Genomic DNA, 22,529 nt, shown 5'->3' with positions numbered 1-22,529 from the left:
TTTTTTTCTTTTTTTTAATTTCCATTTCATTCTATACAATCACATGTTTACTGTGCATAACCGGAGCATGTAACATTGAGTAATAAACACAGCCTTCACTTATATAGAGAATGCCCCCTACAATACAAACCCAATATACCACCTTGGCCCACCATACACCCTCTTTCAACCCCCTCCAACTTTCATTCTTCCTTCTTACATACCCCTCTACTACCTACTTCCCCTCCCCCTCTATCACTCCCTCTCTTCATCCATTCCCTCCCTTCCTTCTCCTCCTCCTCTCTCTCACCCTCTCCACCCTCCTTCTTCTTTCACTCAACTCCTCCCTTCGGTTTACTTCTAATACCTTCCAATATATTCAGCTTGTTCTATTTTAACACTAACATTAAAAAGCCACAGTATACAAATGCAATCATGTACTTTAGAATTTAACACATATTATATTTCCCCCCTCCCCCCTCCCCCTAGAACCCCACCTCCCTTCCCTCCCCCCGACTTCCCAGAGCCCATACACGGTATAACTTTTTAACAATCACAGTCTAAAATGTCTCTACATTGAGCTCAGCTTCTTACTGTTACCCAAATTTTAAACAATTTAAGTTATTACTGATGTTAAGCATAAGCTATCTGGAGTTTCTTAGTCCCATATTTACTTTGTGTATAATCAATCCATTTTTTCCAGTCTCGTTTATATCTCTCGTTTGAATGTTCTTTGAGATATGCTGAAATTTTTGCCATTTCGGCTAAGTTTATAACTTTCAGAGTCCATTCTTGAATTGTAGGCAAGTCTTTCTTCTTCCAGTATTGCGCCACCAAGAGTCTTGCTGCCGTTATTAAGTACAGAACCAAATTAATCTCTGCTGCTGTAAAGTCAGTACATATACCTAGTAAAAACAGCTGAGGAGTGAATTTTATCCTTCTTTTGAAGATATTTTGCAAGATCCACCATATTTTTATCCAAAATGCCTTAACATTACGACATGTCCACCATATATGAAAATATGTAGCATCAAGAGAACCACATCTCCAGCATTTAGGCTGAACATTCGGATACATAGAGGCAAGCTTTTTGGGATCTAAATGCCATCTATAAAACATCTTGTAAAAATTTTCTCTCAGATTTTGTGCTTGTGTAAATTTTACATTTGTTACCCAAATTCTTTCCCATGTGTCCAGCATTATTGGTTCCTCAATATTCTGAGCCCATTTTATCATACAGTCTTTAATCAATTCCGTTTCTGAATCCATCTGTATTAATACATTATATATCCTCTTTATGTGCATTAAGCTTTGATCTCTTATTTGTTTAAACAAATTATCCTCAGCTTTTACAAAGCCAGTTTTTTTATCTATTTTCCACCTAGCCTGTAATTGGCCATACTGAAACCACGTTTGAACTACCTTCTCTTTTTTAAGTACCTCTAAAGATTTTAATTGCAACACCCCTCTTTCAGTGATAAGGAGTTGTCTATATGTGGTTCTATCGTGTTTTTGTTCTATATTCATATTTTCAATTGCGTGTCTAGGAATTGCCCACATGGGCAATTTGTCACTTAGTTTATGTTGATATTTTTTCCAGACCCGCAATAAAGCATTTCTTAAAATATGATTTTTAAAATTCTTACCCAGTTTTTTGTTAAATAACAAGTAAGCATGCCAAACATATACCAAATCATGTCCCTCAATATTCAATATTCTGTCATTGGTTAAATGGATCCAATCACTAATTGCAGATAAGGCCACTGCATCATAATATAATTTTAAGTTAGGTAATTTCAATCCTCCTCTTTCACGTACATCTTGCATTATTTTCATCTTTACCCTCGGCTTCTTTCCTGCCCATACAAATTTGTTGATACCCTTCTGCCATTCTAAAAGATTCACATCTCTTTTGAGTATTGGTAACATTTGAAAAAGAAATAAAAATTTTGGTAAAATATTCATTTTCACTGCCGCTATCCTACCCAGCAAAGATAAATGCAGTTTCTCCCACCTTTTCATTTCCGTCTGTATACTATGCCAAAGTGGTTCATAATTATGCTTATATAATTTCCCATTTGAAGTTAAAATATTAACTCCAAGATATTTAACTTTTTTAACTACCTCACATCCTAACATCGCTCCCAGTTCTTCCTTCTGTTTGGTATTCATATTTATAGCTAATATTTTGGTTTTTCCTAAATTAATTTTAAATCCAGAGACTTGACCATATTGATTAATTGTATTCATTAAGACCTTACTGGATTCCTGCGGTTGTTTCAAAATTATAACCAAGTCATCCGCAAAAGCGCGGACTCTGTATTCTTGCTGTCTGATCTTGATCCCTTTTAGACCATCCAAGCCCCGTATCTTATTCAACAATACTTCCAAAGTTATAATAAACAATAGTGGGGACAAAGGACAGCCCTGTCTTGTACCTTTTTCTATTTGAAAGGAATCTGTTAAACTTCCATTGACTATGATTTGGGCTTTTTGCTGCTGATATATTGCACCAATTGACCGTAAAAAGCCATCTCCTATCTGCATTTTTTGCAATATCTTCAACAAGAATTGCCAATTGACTCGATCAAAGGCTTTCTCAGCATCCAAAAATATGAATGCGGCAGGGATTTGATTGTTCTTTCCCAAGTATTCTAAAGCATTAATAATTAACCTAACATTGCTCTTCATCTGTCTGCCCTGTATAAAACCTGTTTGGTCGGTGTGTATCAGTTGTTGGATAACCACCATTAACCTATTTGCTAATATTTTAGTAAAAATTTTGTAATCTACATTAAGTAATGAAATAGGTCTATAATTTTTCGGCTGAGTAAGATCTTGATCTTCTTTGGGTATCAACGATATGAATGCTGTCTTCCATGAAGGGGGCACTTTACCTTCCGATTGAATTTTATTAAATAATTCTCTAAGAGGTTCTACCATTTCTAACTGTAAGTTTTTATAATAAACAGCCGTTAAGCCATCTGTACCTGGTGCTTTCCTTCATAGGATACGCTTTTCTTCTGAGGGGAGGGTGCCTGTCAGGCCTGCAACCATCTTTAAGGAGCCGAGGTGGTGCAGTGGTTAAATGCAGCACTGCAGGCTACTTCAGCTGACTGCAGTTCTACAGTTCGGCGGTTCAAATCTCACCGGCTCAAGGTTGACTCAGCCTTCCATCCTTCTGAGGTGGGTGAAATGAGGACCTAGATTGTTGTTGGGGGCAATATGCTGACTCTGTAAACCGCTTAGAGAGGGCTGAAAGCCCTATGAAGCGGTATATAAGTCTAACTGCTAACTGCTATTTAGTTGTTTGATTACCTGCAGGATTTCCCCAGAGGTTATTGGTTGGTTCAACCTATGCCTGTGTTCTTCACTAACTAGGGGGATTTTCTCTTTATCTAAGTATTTATTTATTTATGTCTAAATCCCTAATTTTATCCCCTTTGTACAACTCTGTGAAAAATTCTCAAAATGCCTTTTGGATCTCTTCCTGTTGAAACACCTCCTTCCCTCTGTAACACAATTTGGATACATTTCGAGTTTTCCTTTTTTTCCTGATCTGATAAGCCAACCACCTGCCGGGTTTATTTGCATTGCAGAAAGTATTATGTTTAGCATATAATAAACTGGTGGCTACCTGGTCAGAAATCAGCATATCAAATTGAGATTTTAATATGGAAATTGCTTCCTTAGTCTTTGTATCACCTGGGTTCAGTGTTAATTCCAGCTCTTTCCCTTTAATTTCCTCTTCCAATTCTTTACGTTTTTGCCCTTGTTTATGTCTATGTATTTTGTTTATGTTTATCAATACTCCTCTCATATACGCTTTGCTTGCATCCCATACATATTCCATAGGTGTACCCTTATTCATGTTAAAAACAAAGTATTCAGATAACAATTTTTTACAATCATTGACATACTTTTCGTATCTGAATAAATTTTCATTCAGCCTCCAAGACCTTCTTGCCTGAACTACCCTTCCCAGCTCCATCCAAAGTATTCACAATTTAAGTGGCATTCCCCCACCCCCAACTAATCCATCAATTAATTCAGTGCTTTTAAAACTGTCTACACATAAAATCAAAATAATTCAAAAGAGATTGTAGATTTCCAATCTGTTATTTGTTAGTGAATTCACTTGTGGTAATATTTTGTGAAACAGTGCTAGTTGTGCTGCTAGTAATTCCAGGAATATCTGAAATTGAACTGCTTTATACATAGAATTTAGTGATCGGCCATGTGCAATCAACACTATGAAATGCAAGCAGGATGTAAGAAGTAGCATATATTGCTAAATTCAAGTTCAAATTTTTATTGTGGACAATTTTTAAAGCTGAAGTTACCCTATAACATTTCTTTGAAAGATAGAATAAAACATTTTAAATATGCAGATGGATCTACATATTTCAGAGCTGTCATGGACAAGCACACCGTATCGCTGAAGAGCAAGCTGGGTTCAGAGAGGGGAGAAGCACCACAGATCAGTGTTTAGTTCTTCATCATCTGATTGAAAAATACTTATCAAATAGATCTATATCATTATATGCCGATTTTATAGATCTCAAGTCAGCCTTTGATATGGTTACCAGGACTAAGCTATGGGAGAAGCTGGAAGCTGCTTCAATTTACCACAGGCTTCTTCATCTATTATGTGCCCTACATACTAAAACATCCCTCAAGGTGAGGTATAATATGCAAGGGTCCCTCTCAAAGTCAGTTAAAACTCAAAAGTGGGTTAAACAGGCATGCATTTTGGGCCCTCCCTGCTGCTCTATGCAGATGATGCTGTGATCCTCTCCAGGACACCAGTAGGTCTTAAAAGAGCCTGGCGAGCCCTTGTCCAGTATTGTAAAACTGGACATAAATTATGAGAAAACAAAGATCATGGCCTTTGCAAAAAGACCAAAACTTTATTCATGGTATCTAAATGGTCACAAAATAGAACAAGTAACCACCTTCAAATACCTGGGGGTGGTCATTCAGGCCAATGGTTCAAGAAAAGCACATGGAGAATATGTGGCTGCCTTGGGCCAAAAATCAGTGAGTGTCATCCTTAAATTTTTTCCATACAAAGGGAGAATATTATGTCCCTGCCACAATTAAGCTTTTTCTGGCGAAGTTGCTAGCAGTGGTTCTTTACAGGACCTTGCTCAGATCGTCAGCGTCATGTTTTATACCATTAGAAATAGTTCAATCCAAATTCATTGGATTAATTCTCCAGGTGCTGTATTGTGTCTTAAATGCACTTCTGCATCTGGAGACAGGATTGACAAAAGTCAAAGCAAGAATCTGTATAGTGTCCTTAAATCCCTGGCTAAAGCTTAACTTCTTTCTGCAAGGTCTTGCTCCATTAATCCTCCAAGACAAATTCTCCTCATCATGAATTAACGCTGTCAAGTCCAACCTTGCCAAACTAGGTTTCTCTCCAGCTTCAATACTCAAGATGGATTACGACCTAGCAAGACAAACCTTGCAACAAAGGGTGGAGGACATTGAGAGGCAGGCAGACTTAGGGAAAGTTCCACTGTTTCTGGCTCAAGATGCCATTAGATGTGTTGTTGCTCCTGCCAGCTATCTTAGTCAGTTGGAGCCAGCAAACCACCAGAACACATTTTTGCTTGCACAGTGCCACATGCTTCCATCGGCTGTCTTGTATGGCAAGTATAAAAGGACACAATTGATGGAAAGACACTGCTCCTGCAGAGGTGGAGACTGTGGGTCACATGCTCTTTAGATGTTCCTTGTATACAGAGATTAGGAAAAACATTCTGCCCATAACTGCTAGGTATCCTGGCCATTCCGATACTACCTATCTTCAGTGGCTGCTTAAGGATGAACAGTCCATAACTACAGTGCAGGTGGCCAGATTCTGTGCAGCAGCACTGGGGATTCATCACAAACTCGTGTCTTCTCCATCATAGTTATGTTATATAACAAATGTGGCAAACTCTTTGCACTGCTTAGTCTTTTCCCTTTTAGCGTTGAACCTACATCGGACCACACAATTTATGGATTATAATTTTACAATCCAAGTAATTGACAGACTGAATTTTATTATAGATTTTAGTAGTTATTTATTATTTTATGCCATAATTTTTAATTGTATATTTACTGAGTATTTTTATTTCTCTGGTCTCTGGTCTAAGACTGTAATAAACTGATTGATAGCTACTATGAGAACCTAGGGAAAAATACACCTTCTTTAAGTTAATGGAACTGGTAAAGCCATGCCGTCCCTCAAGCAATCTTAGGATTTTAAATCTGAAACTCTGTATATCCTTACTTAATATGGCAATTTGGTAAAATGATTTCCAAGTTTGGAACTTACCAACCAAATAAACTTTCCACCACTCTCAAATGAACAAAAGTATAAGAAAAGAGGACTTGCATTTATATGCTAAAAATATAAATTCCTGCTTAGAAGTCCAAATGAACCAAGTAATGCTGCAGACCAGTGGTTCTCAACCTTTACTTCACCATAGACCCCACTTTACTATATAAAAACAAAGGGCACATGCATAGATTTAGAATGGACGTTGGTCTTACCTGAGACACCCATTCTCTGGGCAGGTGGAGATAGCATCCAGGAATGGGTTAACTCCATCTGTTATCCAATCAAACTGAATCTGCAATATTTAATGTCCTGCCTCCTCTGATAGCTCCACCCAGCTTTTTGACAAACAGGTTGCTGCAGACTGACATGTGATGAGTGGGAAGTCTCTCTTTGCTTATGCTGGACTGGACCTCCAACAGGGGGGGGCTGGATGCTATCTCCACCTGCCTAGAGAACAGGCATCTCAAGTAAGACCAATGCCCATTCTCCATTATTGGTGGAGCTAGCATCCAGGAATGGGACAAATCAAAGTGTCAGGCCTGCAGCTGGTTCCTTTTGGGATCTTTGGCCTGCCACACTAATATTCTATTCTACTATGCTGTTTCATTAGTGGGGAATTGGGAGCGGAAGTAGTAAGGAGTAGAATGTGATGTTGGAAATTCCTTTCTAGAATCCAAGGTCATTCTTTGTCTCTACACCTCTGCACCTGACCAGAACTGGATGGGTGGAACTGCCAGTGTGGCAGTGGAAGATTGGACCATATGATGGGCTTATGGGCATGGGGGCAGGATCTTAAATTTTCAAATGGGTGGGGAAAACCAGGAAGCTTTCAGATTTGGGTTCCCCCAAATGTGCCAACATGATTCTCTTAATAAATTGGAACTTTGAGCAATACTTTGCCTTAGACTCCGATTTAATTTTGGATGTTATTTGAAACCCTGACATTAACCTGAATCTGCCTTAAAATACTTCACCAGCTACCCCTGCAGTGGATGCTGGGAGGGGTGCTGACTCCTGACACTGACCCAACCCAGGTCAGCATAAAATATCAGTGAAGATGGAGATAGAACCCGTGGGAATGGTAGCAGCTAATGGGTCTCTTCTCTCTGCTGACACAATCTGCAAACATTCCAAAGCTGTAAGGGAAGCTGCAGAGGAGAAAACCTGGAGATTTATGGCATCTGGAGAAATGCTGTCAGAGCCAGAGGAGGTTGAAAGGGCTGTTTCAACACACGGCTGGAGAAGACAAAAGCAATCATCCAGTAGCCGACCAGATGATTGGAGCCTCCTAGACCCCTTTGTGCAGCGGAACATGAGTGAAATCAATCATTGTGTTAGCTCAGGACCACCTAAATGGGCCCTGGTTCACCCCACATTCTCCTTCCCTAGCAGAGGCTCTGCAATGCACTGGAGTGGAGATTTTTACTCCTTCCACACAGTGACAAGTGAAGCTGAGCTGCAGACAGATCCCGCATCAACATGGGGAAATCAATCTAGCCAGCAGAAAGGGGCTTGTGCAACATCTACTAGCCAGCCACTGATGTTTAGACTGCAGCCTGTGAATCAAGCACCACCGGGGTGGGCTTCCTTCCCAGGTCATGGATGGTAGAGATACCAGTGTCTGCCTGCTTGGCCACCAACATGGGGAAATCAATCCAGTCAGCAGAAAGGGGCTTGGCCCACATCTCCCCCTAGCCAGCCACTGATGTTTGGGCTGCAGCCTGTGAATCAAGCACCACCAGGATGGGCTTTCTTCCCAGGTCATGGATGGGAGAGATGTCATGGGTGCCTGCCTTCCCTCAGCAGATGGCACCATGTCTGATAACTGGACAGGGGCCAACTCAGGGATTCACACCTCCCCCCCACAATTCCAGTCCCACCTGAAATGCCCCAACAGGTTCTTACCTCACCTTCCAATAGAGAAATAATCTCGACAATGGCAGAAGGTATGAATGAGGGGGAATAGCAAGGAGTAGAATGTGATGTTGTCAAAATAAAATTCCTTTCTAGAATCCAAGGTCATCCTTTGACGCTACACCTCTGCACCTGACAGAACTGGATGGGTGGAACTGCCAGTATGGCAGTGGAAGATTGGACCATGTAATGGGCTTGTGGGTAAGGGGGCAGGATCTTGAACTTTCAATTGGGTGGAGAAAACTGGGAAGCTTTCAGATTCAGGTTTCCCCAGATGTGCCAACATGACTCTCTTAATAAATTGGAACTTTGAGCAATACTTTGCCTTGGACTCTGATTTAATTTTAGATGTTATTTGGAACCCTGGCACAAAGCCTGTCCTGTTCTCATGGGTGGGTTGTCATCCAAGCCAAAGTCTCCTGTGAACCTGCTGTAAAACCTGCCTGCCAAATGCAGCATCTGCCGACACATAGCTGTCTGTAATGGCAGATAAATGGGGATGGAGAGGCCCATGTGGTAGCCTGACAAACCTCTTCCAGTGAAGTCTGTGTTACTCATGCCACTGAAGTGGCTGCACTCCTGGTGGAGTAAGCCGTGATACGTCCTGTGGCATAGACCTATTCATAGGCTTTCATAATGCAGGCTCGTATCTAGCGACCCAAAAAGAAAGGCATTGCCTTGTGTCCCATGAAGGTTGGCTGAAAAGAAATTGTCAGCCTCTGTTTTGCTACTTACTTTCGGCTGCCATTGAAACGGGGAGGGGAAGGCCTGGTATTTGGTAAGGGAAGTTTTAATTACAGGAGAGATTGTATAAAGGGAGTTTTGTTCTCACCATCTACTGCACATGCTGGAGATAGTGATGGGAGCCGCCAAGGCCAACTGTCCTGCATACCAACCTGATAATGCTTTTTGAAGATGGAACTCACATGATACCTAAGGGATTTGCAGATTGGACTAGGAATGGGGTTACCAGGAGGAGGGAGTTGGGTCACATATTGATATCTATGATTTCACACGCTTTTGCCTCAGATCTTGCTTTGCTTAGCTGCTATCTTTTCATAACCAGTAAAAGTACTTTTAATTCTGTGAAATGGAGTTAAGTGGTTTCTTTCTTGGTTGCTGAGGGAGGCTGGCTTGACAGAAATGAAGAGTGATTCTGTACGACAAAACAAAGATGTCCATCTGATGTAGATGTGAAGCTCTTTTGATGTCTAACGTGTGCCACTGTTTTTCTAGGTAATGAACCAGTGCCAGGCAAAAGTTCGGTAGTATCAACTCTTGGGCCCTGTGGAACCTAGTGTTGACCTTTGGAACAAATGATGGGCCAAGTCATAAGACAACTCTGTCAGAATGGAACACGCACAAGTCCTGTCTTACCAATAAGGCTGCCAATTCTGATACCTGCCTGGCCAATGTGATGGCCACCAAGAATGCCACCTTCAGAGAGAGGTAGCAGAGGAAGGTAGTCCTCAGGGGTTCAGGCCGGGGATCTGCTCCTCTCTGAAGATTGCAGAGAAGCTCTCTGTTGTAGACCTGTAGCAATTCCCTGTCGGCTGGCCTCTGTAATAATGGCTGCCATATTGGCCAGTTGAATGTCCGTAGACTGAAGGGGATGAGGGCCTACTGCAGTTGCGGTAAATGTGCCCTCAGGCATGGGACTGTTGTGTCTAGCACATACTATATTTCCCCCCTCCCCCCTCCCCCCTATGACCCCACCTCCCCCCCCGACTTCCCAGAGCCCGTACACAGTATAGCTTTTTATCAAACACAGTCTAAGATATATTGAAACCAAGGAAATTAAAAAAAAGAAAAGAAAAGAAAAAAGAAAAAAGAAAAAAAAAGGTCAATAAAATCTCTGCGTTGAACTCAGCTTCTTGCCATTACACAAACTTTAAGCAGTTTACATTGTTCCTAATCTTAGTTGTTTGATTACCTGCAGGATTTCCCCAGAAGTTATTTGTGAGTTCAGCTTTTGCCTGTACTCTTCTCTAACTAGGGGTATTATCTCTTTATCTAAGTATCTGTCTATATCTAAACCCTTAATTTTGTCCCCTTTGTACCTCCTTCCCTCTATAACACAATTTGGATACATTTCAAATTATTCTTTTGATTTCCTCTTCCAATTCTTTTCGTTTTTGCCCTTGTTTATGTCTATGTATTTTGTTTATATTCATCAGTACTCCTCTCATATATGCTTTACTTACATCCCCTACAAATTCCATGAATATACCCTTATTTGTATTCAGAACAAAGTATTCAGATAGCAATTTTTTACAATCATTAATATACTTTTCATATTTAAATAAACTCTCATTCGACCTCCAAAACCTTCTTGCCTGCACTACCCTTCCCAATTCCATCCAGACTGGGTTATGATCCAAAAAGACCCTTGCCACAATCTTTGTCTTCTTCACCCTAGAAAATAAATCATTAGTGATTTGTATAAAGTCAATCCTTGAAAGGGATTGATGTCCATCAGAGAAAGGGGTGAAGTCATGCGCCTCTGCGTTTCTTTCTCACCAAACATTTCTCAATTTGAAGTTGTCCATCAAGTCTCTTTCCCTTCTAGAATTAGGTCTAATGCGATATATCTTCCAAAGGGATCTGCTTCAATTAATTCAGCCTTAATGTCTTTTCTTAAGTATACAACTATACCATTTTTCTTTTCCGTAGCAGAGGTCACAAAATATTGACCAAGTTCGGGGTTGAACAAATATTTTTGATCAGTTAATTTGATATGAATTTCTTGCAGACAAATTATATCGTTCTTAAACTGTTTGAAATAGTGAAATATTTTCTTTCTCTTCTGTAAAGAGTTCAGACCATAACTCCTTGATCAATGGCCGATGATTATTAAGGTTATTGCAATATGCCTTGTTTTCCCATTCGTCTGGTAGTCATACAGCTAGATCTTTGTTCCCTGGTCCCTTGCCCTTCCGGAAGGAGGAAATGGTGCTTTTTGTCTAGTAGTTGTGTGATTTGCTGTTTATCTTGTCCTTCTCGTGGTCTTTCTCCAGATCCAGATAATTCAGGGTGTCCCACCTTCAGGGTCTTGTGATAAAAATCTCGGGCTTCCCATACAGAGTTGAGACGATATTTTTGCTTATCAAATGTAATTATGATACCAAATGGCACATCCCATCTATACTGTATCTGACGGTTTCTGAGTTCTTCCACTAGAAAAGCATAATCTCTCCTGGCTCTTAGCATTTGGGGTGGTATTTCTTTCAAGACAATCAAGTCCTGTCCGCCAATTTGAAGCCTGGTATTATAAGACTTTTGTAGTATCATGTTTCTAAACTCTCTTGTAGTAAAATATATAATTACATCTTGGGGGAGTTGCCTCTGTTTTGCCACCCAAGAGTTAGCGCGGTAAATTTTTTCGATCTGCCAGTCAAAGTTGGACCCCGGTCTTTCCACCAGACGGTTAAAAGCCTCTGAGAAAATCTGCTTCAAGTTCTCCTGTTCTTTTTCACGCAGCCCCCTGACTCTTAATGCAAGCTCCATCTGTTTGTAATGTATCATAACAATTTGTTTTTCAGCGTTTTCAACTTTTTGTTGTACCACTTCAATTTTGGATGTCAAGTTAGTGTTGGCTTCATCAAGAACCTCTAGCTTGTCTTCCATTTCAGAAACATATTCTGTCAATACAGTTACAAGTCCCACCATATCGTCCTTTGCTTTGGCAATCCTAGCATCAAGCTTATCATATAAGTCTGCATTAAATTTCTTTATCTCCTCTCTGAATTCTCTGAAAGTTTCTCAATTCTGCTCTCTAAATTCTCTAAGAGTCTCAAAAAAAAGTTCTTTCATTAGCAAATCTCCAGTAGGGGGCATAGAGGGTGGAAGCTGCAACTTGGTGCCAAGTGCGTGAGATGTACTCCTAAAAAGAGGTCTCCCCGAACTTAATTTTGATGCCATTATATCTTTTCTTCAAGCAATTATTCAACAATTATTCAAACTCTGCTGGCCCGTTGTGTATCTTACGAGGGAAGAAAGTATTAAGTCCCCCCCTTATTTGTTCTTAGAGGTTTTTCAAAAGGTTTCAGAAAAGAGCATTGTAACAAAGCAGGTTTCAAAAGATTAGCATTGTAACGAAACAGTTCAACAGTTCATATTCATCTCTGTTTAGAATGTCTCTATATTAACAAGGAGTCTTTTGAACCTTTTAAGAGTTGATAAGAAAAAAGTCTTGTAAGCTCTTCAGAGAAACGAAACTAATTCGTGAGAGAATGCTATCTGGCTGTTCCTTTGATCTTTTTCTTTGCCGGACAGTTAGAGAGCTTATTTTAGGAGCTTATTTTTTTAGAAACCAAGTACACAAAGAAAGGTCTTTCTTTTGAAAAAAAAAAGGCAGATAAGGTTCTCAGGTACGAACTCTGCTTGTATTAATCTCAAATAAATATATCAAAAATTGTCCTAAGCGGGGGCTCCTTACTTTGCACCGTAATGATTACAGCGGGAATTCCTGGCACGGAGATGTGATTCAGCTTTCAGTTGGCCCCCTTCCATTCGCAGCACACACAAAAAAGCTGCAAACTTCAAAGAAAAGCTCTTACCAGCTGGATCTCTCTCTCATTCTTCTTTGCCTGAAGAATGAGATATCTACCAGGTATTTAGGCAGATAATGCGGCCAGGAACCCGGGGGCAGCTCGTTAAGCTGCCGCCATCAGCAAGGTCCCGCCCCGGAAGTCTGGGACTGTTGTGTCTAGATGGCAATTCCCTGGAGACTGGAGATTCCAGGACCTCCCCCCCCCCCCGGTTCTCTGGGAGAGACAATGGAAGTTCCTCATCACTATCTGGGGACATCTCATCCTGTTGAGGATTGTTCTGGACAAGGGGAAGCTCTGCAAAGGGATGAGGACTGACCTGCTCAATGGAGCATTGGTCTGATGCCTTCTTAGCTACTTTCTTTTGGGCTTTGGCAAACTCCCTGTCTAAGGCCCTCTGGTGCCTGCTTTCTGCCTTTTCCATGGCCTTGGAGGCATTCTTGGAATGCCCCCAGAGTCTAAAGTGGGGAGCCATCTGCTTCCATGCAGTCCTCGATCCTTAGGTTCCTGCAACTGGTTCTTTCTGCTGGAGGGGGGAGCATTGAGGTGCATCTAGGGCATCTGATGAGGCCTCCAAATTGGCATCTGCCATGTGTGGGCACCACGTGGCAAGCTCACCTCCCGATGTTCCTGCTGCCCAAGCTGGTCTGGAGGGTGGGGCAATCATGCAGGCTGGGCTGCTAAGTCCCGTAGCTAAGGCTCACCTGGGTCTGCACTGCTAAAATCAAATTGACAGTGTAGTGCACTTCCAAAATGGCGGCTTCCATCTTCACGCCCATCCTTTTTGGAGAAAATCAAAATGGTGGCCCATAGTTGGGTGAGAGGCCCGGGAGAATGCTGCAGGGTAAAAACCTGTGCACAATGGCTCCTTGCCTCGTCAGGTGCGCACTGAGCTCACCTGTGGTCCAGGGCCAATGCTCTGGGGTAAAAACTCATGTTGCTGCCCTGCGATGCCCCGGCTGCTGCCTCGCAGCTCGCAGCACCCCAGGAATGTACCATAGCCAAGTGCTGGAGAGGCTGCTCTACCCTGATTGATTATTAAAGGGAGCAAATCTCAATTTTAGAATAAAAGTTATTTTTATTACCATTAAAGAGGAGAAAAAAGAAACACATCTGTTCCTAAGGTAGACTAAAAGGGTTGAAAGGCTCTTGCTTACATTGGGGCGGGGATTTCTTCCACATTGGCTCCATTTGGTACTGATTCCTGGCCATGTCGATCTCTGCCTCTTCAGCAGTAAGATACCACTCATGTAGGTGGTTTGGTGCATCTCGGGCCACGCAGGCATTGCAGCGGTCATCACTCAGCCCATCCTTGAACCAGCTTACCAGGATATCTTCTGGTCAGTTCACATGACACGCCAGGTCTCAGAATTCTTTGGTATACTCTGTCACTGGCCAGCGTCCCTGCTTCCCAACTTTAATGCAGTTGTGTGCTTTGCTGTCTGCGAGGGGGTCCTCAAAAAGTCATTGCAGGGCCATTATGAAACAGTTGAAGTCCCCGCAGTTCTGGCACATTGGCATCATGCAGGGTCACCATCCATCTGGTGGTGGCTCCTTCCAGGGCTAGGGTAACCACTCGCACTTGGGATCCTTGGGTTTGAAAATCACACCCATATTCTTGCATGTAGGTGACAAAGAATCTTGCATGTGTGCCACAAAGAATCTTAATTTTTTTGGGTTCCCATCAAACTTCACCCTAAGAGGAGGAGTTTCTCTTTCTAATTGCAGGTTTTGGGGTTGGTTGGGAGTGGCCCCCAATACATGCGCCAACTGGGGGGAATGTTTTCTGGATTCCTTGCTGTTGCTGCTGTGCCATCTGCTTGAGCAGCAGGGTTCAGAAGAGGGTTAGTTCCCCTGGAGTCATCCACAGTTGCTGCCCTTTCAACGCCTCTTGGTTGCCGTTCTGGCTTCCCCCGGGTGTTGAGATTTTCCGAAATCTCCATCACTAACTGGGTTACATGTCTCTTCAGACAATCCTCTCTCAGCGAGGCTTCGTTTAGCTCCTCCTGGTCAGAGGAGGCTTCTAGCTCCAATTTCGACCCCAGTTTTCGGCTGCCATGGATAAGATTACTCCTCTGGTTCTCCTATCCCAGCCATCTTTTGTCCCAATGCCGATTGACCAGTGGGGCTTTTGGGGGTTCTCCAGGCTCACCTCATCCTCTCCGGCAGGGTACATGAAGCAGGGCTCTGTTTGGGGAGGGGTTGACATCTTCCTCCATCATTCAGCTTCCCCTCATTCACTGTTGTGCTCAGACATGGTTTGCAGGGTTCCCTCGTAGAGCAAATGTTGTCTCTCCTGGTTGACTGTTTTGCAGAGGTGTTGCTTTATGTAAGGGCTCCTCTCCTAATTTAAGAAAGTGAAGACTCTTGAAATGGATTATTTCAAAAGGAACCTTTAATTAAGAAGAATGGAAGCCGTTAAAGGCAAAGCAACATCTGAATCCCTTTAGGCAATACAAGTAGAATTAAAGTAATAGTGACCCCTCCCATTTATTAGAATGCAGATTCTAGCCAATACACAAGTGTGAAGATGTTTCCTTTATCAACTGCCCTGAGAGCTGAATAAACATACATTCCCATGGCTATCTTCCATTAGACATTAAAGTAAAACATCCCACACAGCCATCATAAACATTCCCCAAAAAGGGATGGGATCTCAAGCCTTTTGGTGCCAGGAAACCAGAAACTTATTTTTAGTACCATTGAAGAGGAGAGAAAAGAAACACATCTGGTCCTAAGGTAGACTAAAAGCTGAGTGGAGCTATCAGAGGAGGCACGACATTAAAGATTGCAGACTCATGTGGATGCAAAAATAAGTAAATTAAAGACGAAATGAAATGGAGCGTGCTAAGCTAAGCGGACTCCAGCCAATCAGTGAGCTGGCTGGGATGGAAAATTTTAAGCACGCTGCGTGCTTAAAGTTTTCCATCCCAGCCAGCTCACTGATTGGCTGGAGTCCAGGCCAATCAGTGAGCTGCAGGCTGGGCTGGCTTAGATTTTTAGTGTAGAACGGAATGAGCAAGCCAGCTAGCAGCTGATGGGCGGGGGAGCGAGCGAGCTGCGAGCACCAAAATAAAGCGGGTTTTTTTGAGAACAGCCCGGGACGCGGGAAAAATTATGGGAAGGCGTGCCTGTCCCACCAGATGCGGGACGTCTGGTCACCTTACTTATGGCATGCGAGCCAAAAAAGGTTCGCCATTGATATGATATTATAGTGTATTGTATAACAGTAATTCTAGATTAAGCCAAATCCAAAAATGCTAGGGAAGTCTTGGAAGCTTGGCCTTTAGGCAAATCAGACATCAATAGATACTTAGAGATACATTATATTTCCACTTGAAAGAGACAATTAAAAAAAACCTAGAACTAAAACAAAAAGACTAGAACACAGTTCTTCATTAACCAACAGAGAAGCAGGGATCAACATTAGTCATACAATCAGGCAGAAAATAATCAAAGAACCACCAAGGAAGAAATCATTTGCCCCACCGATATCGAGCTACAGCGAATAAACAGGAAGCAAACCCTATATTAGGATTGATGATATTGCCTAGATGAGTAATGAAACATCTGCAAGGATGTTCAGAGAGCTCCAAGAATTTTATAGTTCAACCCTGAAATACAGATATTTTCTTTTATTGGAACATTAAAGTAATCCTACATTTTTAAAAAAAATTCCTATCTTAATAGCAATGTTTAAAAATGCTTTATTCATGCATTCAATATCTCAACTGTTATTTCTTTGTTTACCTACAAGTGTAATGATTGCTAGGATTTATTTCAGTATGTGGTAGTAACAGTTATAAATGGTGCATTTATAACTCTCCATCTGCAATTAACTGCTAAATATTTTATTACAAAGTAATTTAAATGCATTTACTGAAGAAAAAAAATATGGTCTGTTTGAAACATTGGATGAGAATCTGCTTGCATTATAAATACTTCTAATATTTTCAGTAAATGCAATAATAAAGAGAGCCTGGTGAGGAATTGACATATAATTCAAAATTAAGTGCAAAGAAGAACAGCTATGTTTAGTAAATAGTCAGAGTTTAATAATGTTTGTGTACTTAAAAATAAAACAGTACTCTACAACTGAAAGAAGATCTAGATCTAACTTCAGTGTTTTGAGGGTAAGGAATAGTTCGACAACATCAAGAGAAAAGTGGATTGAAGCAAGCAAAGGCAAGTCTTCTCCTTGCTTAAACTATGAGGCAATATGTTACTGACATTTTTATATAAATTATCTGATTTTTCTGGCCTATGGTGTAAACAATATATCCTTAGATTTCTTATGTAATGGTAGTACAAAAGCCCTATGTCTTTATATTATTACTTCAAGAACCATTACAGCTACTAGACCTCTAGAAGCTCTATCACAATGATGGTTAACCTTGAGACATGTCAAAGGTAACACACCATGAAGTTTCCAATGACACCCTATCATTCATCAACAACTGACAATAACTAGTTTTGAAAGCATACCTCTTCTTCAAAGGCTATGGAGCAGAGGTGGGTTGCAAATCCTGGCGCCACTGGTTTGATCATGCTTGTGCCTGTGCAACACTTCTGCATATGCAGAGTCTCCCTCCACCGACATCACCGGTTCGCCTGATCTGGGCTGAACCAGGAGCAACCCACCTGTGCTATGGAGGCTGTGTGAGAATGCGGTGTGTTGTCACCATCTGGATGTTGTACAAGAGGGCTATGCTTTCACATGGCATCTGAACCCTCTAAAAATCATGTGAGAATGGGGCATGTTTTTTGGTGGCTTTTGAAGGCTGCAGAGGGTGCAGAAGATCATTGAAGAACAAATGTCAACAGAAAGAGAACATTGTCTGAAGGTGAGCAGTAGATGCTGAGGATCACATGATTGTATTGATGCAGGAGGGAGTGCACAGGTAAACCCACCAATGGTTGACCAGGTTAGGTGATTCTAACAGGCTAAATATTATAACCTTTAAAATGCTTAATATCAAAATCAAAGCTCACTTTTGACTTACTGGCGTAAAGACTTCCCCTTTTTCCCCTTGCAAAAATTAAGGGAACGTAAATGCAAGCTTTGCACAAGAGTGAAACAGGAAAGCATGGGTGTAAGGAACAAACTAAAAATATTCATGACAGCCTTTGCGTGCTTTAAATGTCAGCTTAAAGTCAGCAATATTTTAACCTTCAATCAGCGATATTTTAGCAATATTTTAGCAATATATCCTGTTTGCTTCATGAGTAACCAAGATTCACTTCCCTATTGTAACTTGGAATTTTATGAGAATCATGTATTTGTAATTTTTCCAAAAATGTCTTTTACTGATCTCAGCAGGGTTATGACCCTAAAATGTATCCGCCTATTGTAACGCCTCCTGATTTGTAATGTTTAATTAAAAAGTATAAAATCTCTGCTAGGGGATAGCCCTGGCAGTTCAGTCTTGGTGTCAATCCCACTGAACTCTGGACGCGTCCAAATAAACCTGTCTTCTCTTTGTGGTCTTGGCTCCTTGTCTTTTGTAAGTAGATTGCAAACCTCAAATCTGCTGCAACAGTATTAAAAAAAGTACAGAGCATAAGACGCACCTTCCCCTCCCCCAAAAGAGGGTAAAAATTTGGGTGCATCTTATACACTGAATGAAGCCTCCCCCACCTCCCCCAGAGGCCAAAAACACAAGACATGGAGGCAGCAATGATTTGAGGCAATCCCTGCAGGCTGGAACAGCTGATTGGGAGTATTCTGGCAGTCCAATTCACCCGTCAATCAGCTGTGCTGAATCAGGCTGCAATAAGTGCTGAAGCTGACCTGGCCTGGTCGGAGTTTGCAGCAGTAATCACATTCAGAAAGAACACATAAGTAACTGATTCAGCAGGATTCAAAATAATAATAATATACATTACCAAAAGCAGGTTTTCCAAGAAAGCAGTAAATAGAAGCAAAACACAAGCAGTTTCACTTTCAGTTCTTGGCTAAGCCAGGCTCCTTGTCTCCTTGTTGCTCACACAGCAAATTTCAGAGTCCAAATAGCCTTCATTGTCTGACTTAGTTGCTATGTCTATTAATTGGCTGACTTTGTTACTATGTGTCAGCCAATTATCATGGATGCTGGTAGGCAGAGACAGAATTTTTTTCTTATTATTACTTTCCTTCCTCAAAACTAAGGTGTGTCTTATACTCCACAGCATCTTATACTCTGAAAAATACGGTAAATCAATATGTAAAGAATTGTTTGTCATTTGTTTGGAAGGTGACACATCAGCAGAGTCAAGTTAGATATTTGCTGAATTTTTGACATACCAAGAACAAAAGATTCATCATCATCTATCATATTACTTAGAAATATGAATAATATTTGCAATGCTTAGGTATATTAGCTATTATATTATTAAAAGAATTTTTGAGAATAAGCACTATATATACTGAAAATTTCCTACATCACTCTATCTTCCTTTTCAGATCAAATTATTTAGGCCTTCAAGACACTGATATTAGAATGCAAAATATACTATATTCAAACTTGGAAGGGTGGGGATCAGAGGTGAGTTACTCCCGGTCTGGGAGAACCGGTAGTGGTAATTGGGCATGGATTGCCTAACCAATAGTGATGGCTGGCTGACCATGCCCCCGAAATAGCCCGCTCCGACACTTACCCTGCCTCGCCTTTGCCACGTGCATCCATAGAACTGCCTCCTCCTGCCAAACACAGGTAAGTATTTGTGCTAGCCTAGCCCCCCTCCCCACCATGCTTCCCCTGATGTGATTGTGAAGGTGCCCCCAGGGAGGGGGTGCTGGCATCAGGCTGGGCATTGACCGGCTCAGACTGAACCCAGCTTCCTGGCTGGCAGAGGGAATGATGCCAAGAGGACATGGTCAGGTCAACAGTTCGGTCTCCCACTATGTTCAAGTAGAGCTCCAGTGGGGCTTGAACCTGCATTGCAGGAAGACTCCACTTCCTTTGGAGACACCCCCCACCCACCTTCCTACAATTGCTGGGGACATCTTTATTTTTGTTTGCCAATTCCCCTTCACCTCTTCCTGTGCCTGGATGGGGGAAAAACACCTCATGGCATCCAGATCCATCGTCCCCAACTGGGAGGCTCCCCACAACCGAATCCTGGCAGGACCTTCTCTGGAGTCTGCAGGGCCTGATGGGCAAGTGGGCAAAACCAGAAGAAGGGACAATGGTGGCATGAAAACTTGGTTGGAAGGCATTGCCCAAGCACCTCAGAAAGAGGCACGTGACCTCTAGGAGCAACCTCCGCCCTTCGAATCGCAGGTCTGCAGTGAGCTGATCCACTGCCCGTGGCTCCGATTGCCATGGCTCCAGCTATGCCTCCTCCAGCCTTGCCCACCATTCGATTCACTTGTTCCTGGGGTCAGGCAGCCCAGCTATGGTTGGCTGGGCTCTGTTTGACTTAGACTGCTCCTGCGACAGAGGGGGCTTGTGGGCTGAACCCCACTGGCCCACCAGCTTTTCGCTCACTGAGGAGGAGAAAAACTAAAGCCTCTCTGTGCTTTGGAAGCAACTTTCCGGCATCATCTTCAGAGAGCACCACTGCTTGGGCATCAGTGGAGTCTCCCAGTTGGGGAAGAGGGAGCAGGGTGTCCTGAAGTGTTTCCCCCCACCTGGGTGTGGGAAGAGGCAAAGGGGCACCAGCAGAGCAAGAAAGATGTCCCCACCAATTGTGGGAAGATGGGGAGGTTTACAGAGGAAGACTGGTGTGCCCCCCAAGAGTGGAGTCTTCCTGCAATGCAGATTCAAGCCCCACCAGAGCTCTTCTTTGAACATGGTGGGAGACCGAGCTGTTGACCTGACCACCTCCTCCCGGCCTTGTTCCCTCTGCCAGTTGGGAAGCCGGGTTCAGTCCGAGCCAGTCATCATCCCTGTTCAATCATTTATTTACTAGGACTCTTTAGTAAACCAAGGAACTCATGGGACAGGCAGGAAGGGAAAAATACTCAGGAGTGATTTGTTGAGCATCCTGGCTCAACAAATACCCATTAATATCACTGAGAAACTTCCCAACTGTCACCAGGAAGTGTTCTGATCCAGCCTTTGCAAGTACTACTCAACTGCTTACCCATGAGGAAAACTCATTTTGTTTAACAAGGCAGGAATAAACTGCATTCACGGAAAAACTCTAGGTAAGAGTCCTTAGATCTTTCAATAAGCAGTAGCAGTCTCTGCTCACACTGGCTCAGCTAATTGCAATGTCTCTGAGTTCCCCACAGGGAGAAATCCTGGCAAGGAAATCCAATGGAGGGAACTCTCTTGTAGCATGAATGGTTGTCTATAGCAACCGATGCCTCCCACACCTCTCCTCTTTATATTCCAGCCAGGTTAGCATCTCTTGGAGAGTCAGCTCCCCAGTCCATTGTTGCTCTCCTCTCTTCTCTGCACACATGTGTGTCTAGGACAGGCCCTGGCTGTTCTCCCCTTTGCTGAGCTCAGGCCCCGAAAACAGCTGTCTCTCTGCCTGAGCGTGAGTAGATGGGCCCTGTTCTGCATCTGGCTCTGAGCCCTCTTGATCCTCAGAGCCTTCCGCAAGCTCTGATGTTAACCCAGGAACTCCCTCCACCTCCTCATCTGACTTGACTGCCAGATTCACTGGTAGTTGATGAACAACAGGAAGCTTGGTGGAGACATTTCATGTTTGAAATAGGCCATTTTAAAAAGCAGGTCCTTTCTTTCCTGCTCTAATTAACTCCATTGTCACAAGGAAGTAATCTGTCATGATAATTGATCAATATGAAAAGTCATCCAGCACCAGATCAAATGCATTTGCTCTTGTGTTTTTATCTACCTTGTTGGGTAGTGACCAATTAAGATATGAAGATTAATGACATTTAGGGATTTTTAAATTTTCCATGGAATTTCTAGCTGTAATACATAACTTTTCAATCAGCATTACTGATTGAGCCCCTCAACAGAACACAAACATTAAAAAGAAATTTTCATGGAATTTCAGCAGTCCAAATGTCCCTTAATATATTCAGTATGTCAATTCATATAGTTGCCATAGTAAGGAAGGGGGGGGAGCACATTCCACGTATAGTTTCAGCTAGAGTCGAATCTGAGATTACTGCAGCAGGATTGGGAGTGGTGTACCTCATTGGGGAATGTGATTTATGACACAGACTGAGGGAAGAAAAGGAACAGGGGTAAAGTTCAGCTATAATTCAAATGAGGCTCAGATCTGACTGCAATAAGGTCTTGACAAATGGTGCTCCTAATAAATGACTAGTTTTCTTTTGAAACTTGGCTCAAGACTCATGAATCAATTAGAGCATCTTTTGGAAACCTGACACAGTCATTCAATCAATATATTCATAGGCAATGAAGTGAATCACCTAATGGATAGAATTCACTGTACATACTTAATACTGCTCCTTAAGACTTCAGTTCAATGCTTAAAATTTAGTTAGAGCTGGTAGTGGGACTTAGGTTCCATTGAAATAATAAAGAAAAATAAATCAATATATGTTTTTATGCAAAGTAAATTCAATTAATCATAGAATACATTGGAAGTTTTACTCAATACTTACTAATAGTTTTCAAATCCATTCAAACACATTTTTTTCTTTTTTCAGAAAAAAATTCATAAGGGTTTCTAATCACAACAATAAATGTCTTTTTTCTAAGTCAATTCTGTTATCTCTCCTAATGCTGTCATTTTCACCAGCCTTTCCACCATTGTGGGTATTTCAGAATCTTTCCATTTTTGTCCATATAATAACCCTAGAGCAGTTATCATATATAAAAACA

The 22,529-nt window shown here is 41.9% G+C and overlaps 1 protein-coding gene across 1 annotated transcript in view; it reads right to left on the bottom strand.

Moving 5' to 3' along the window:
* The window catches only part of DMD (dystrophin), a 1,161,901-nt gene that overhangs the window by 567,733 nt on the left and 571,639 nt on the right, over positions 1-22,529 (bottom strand).

Source organism: Thamnophis elegans, chromosome 6, assembly GCF_009769535.1.
Source record: "Thamnophis elegans isolate rThaEle1 chromosome 6, rThaEle1.pri, whole genome shotgun sequence".
NCBI lineage: Eukaryota > Metazoa > Chordata > Lepidosauria > Squamata > Colubridae > Thamnophis > Thamnophis elegans.
This window is presented reverse-complemented; position numbering and strand designations above follow the sequence as displayed.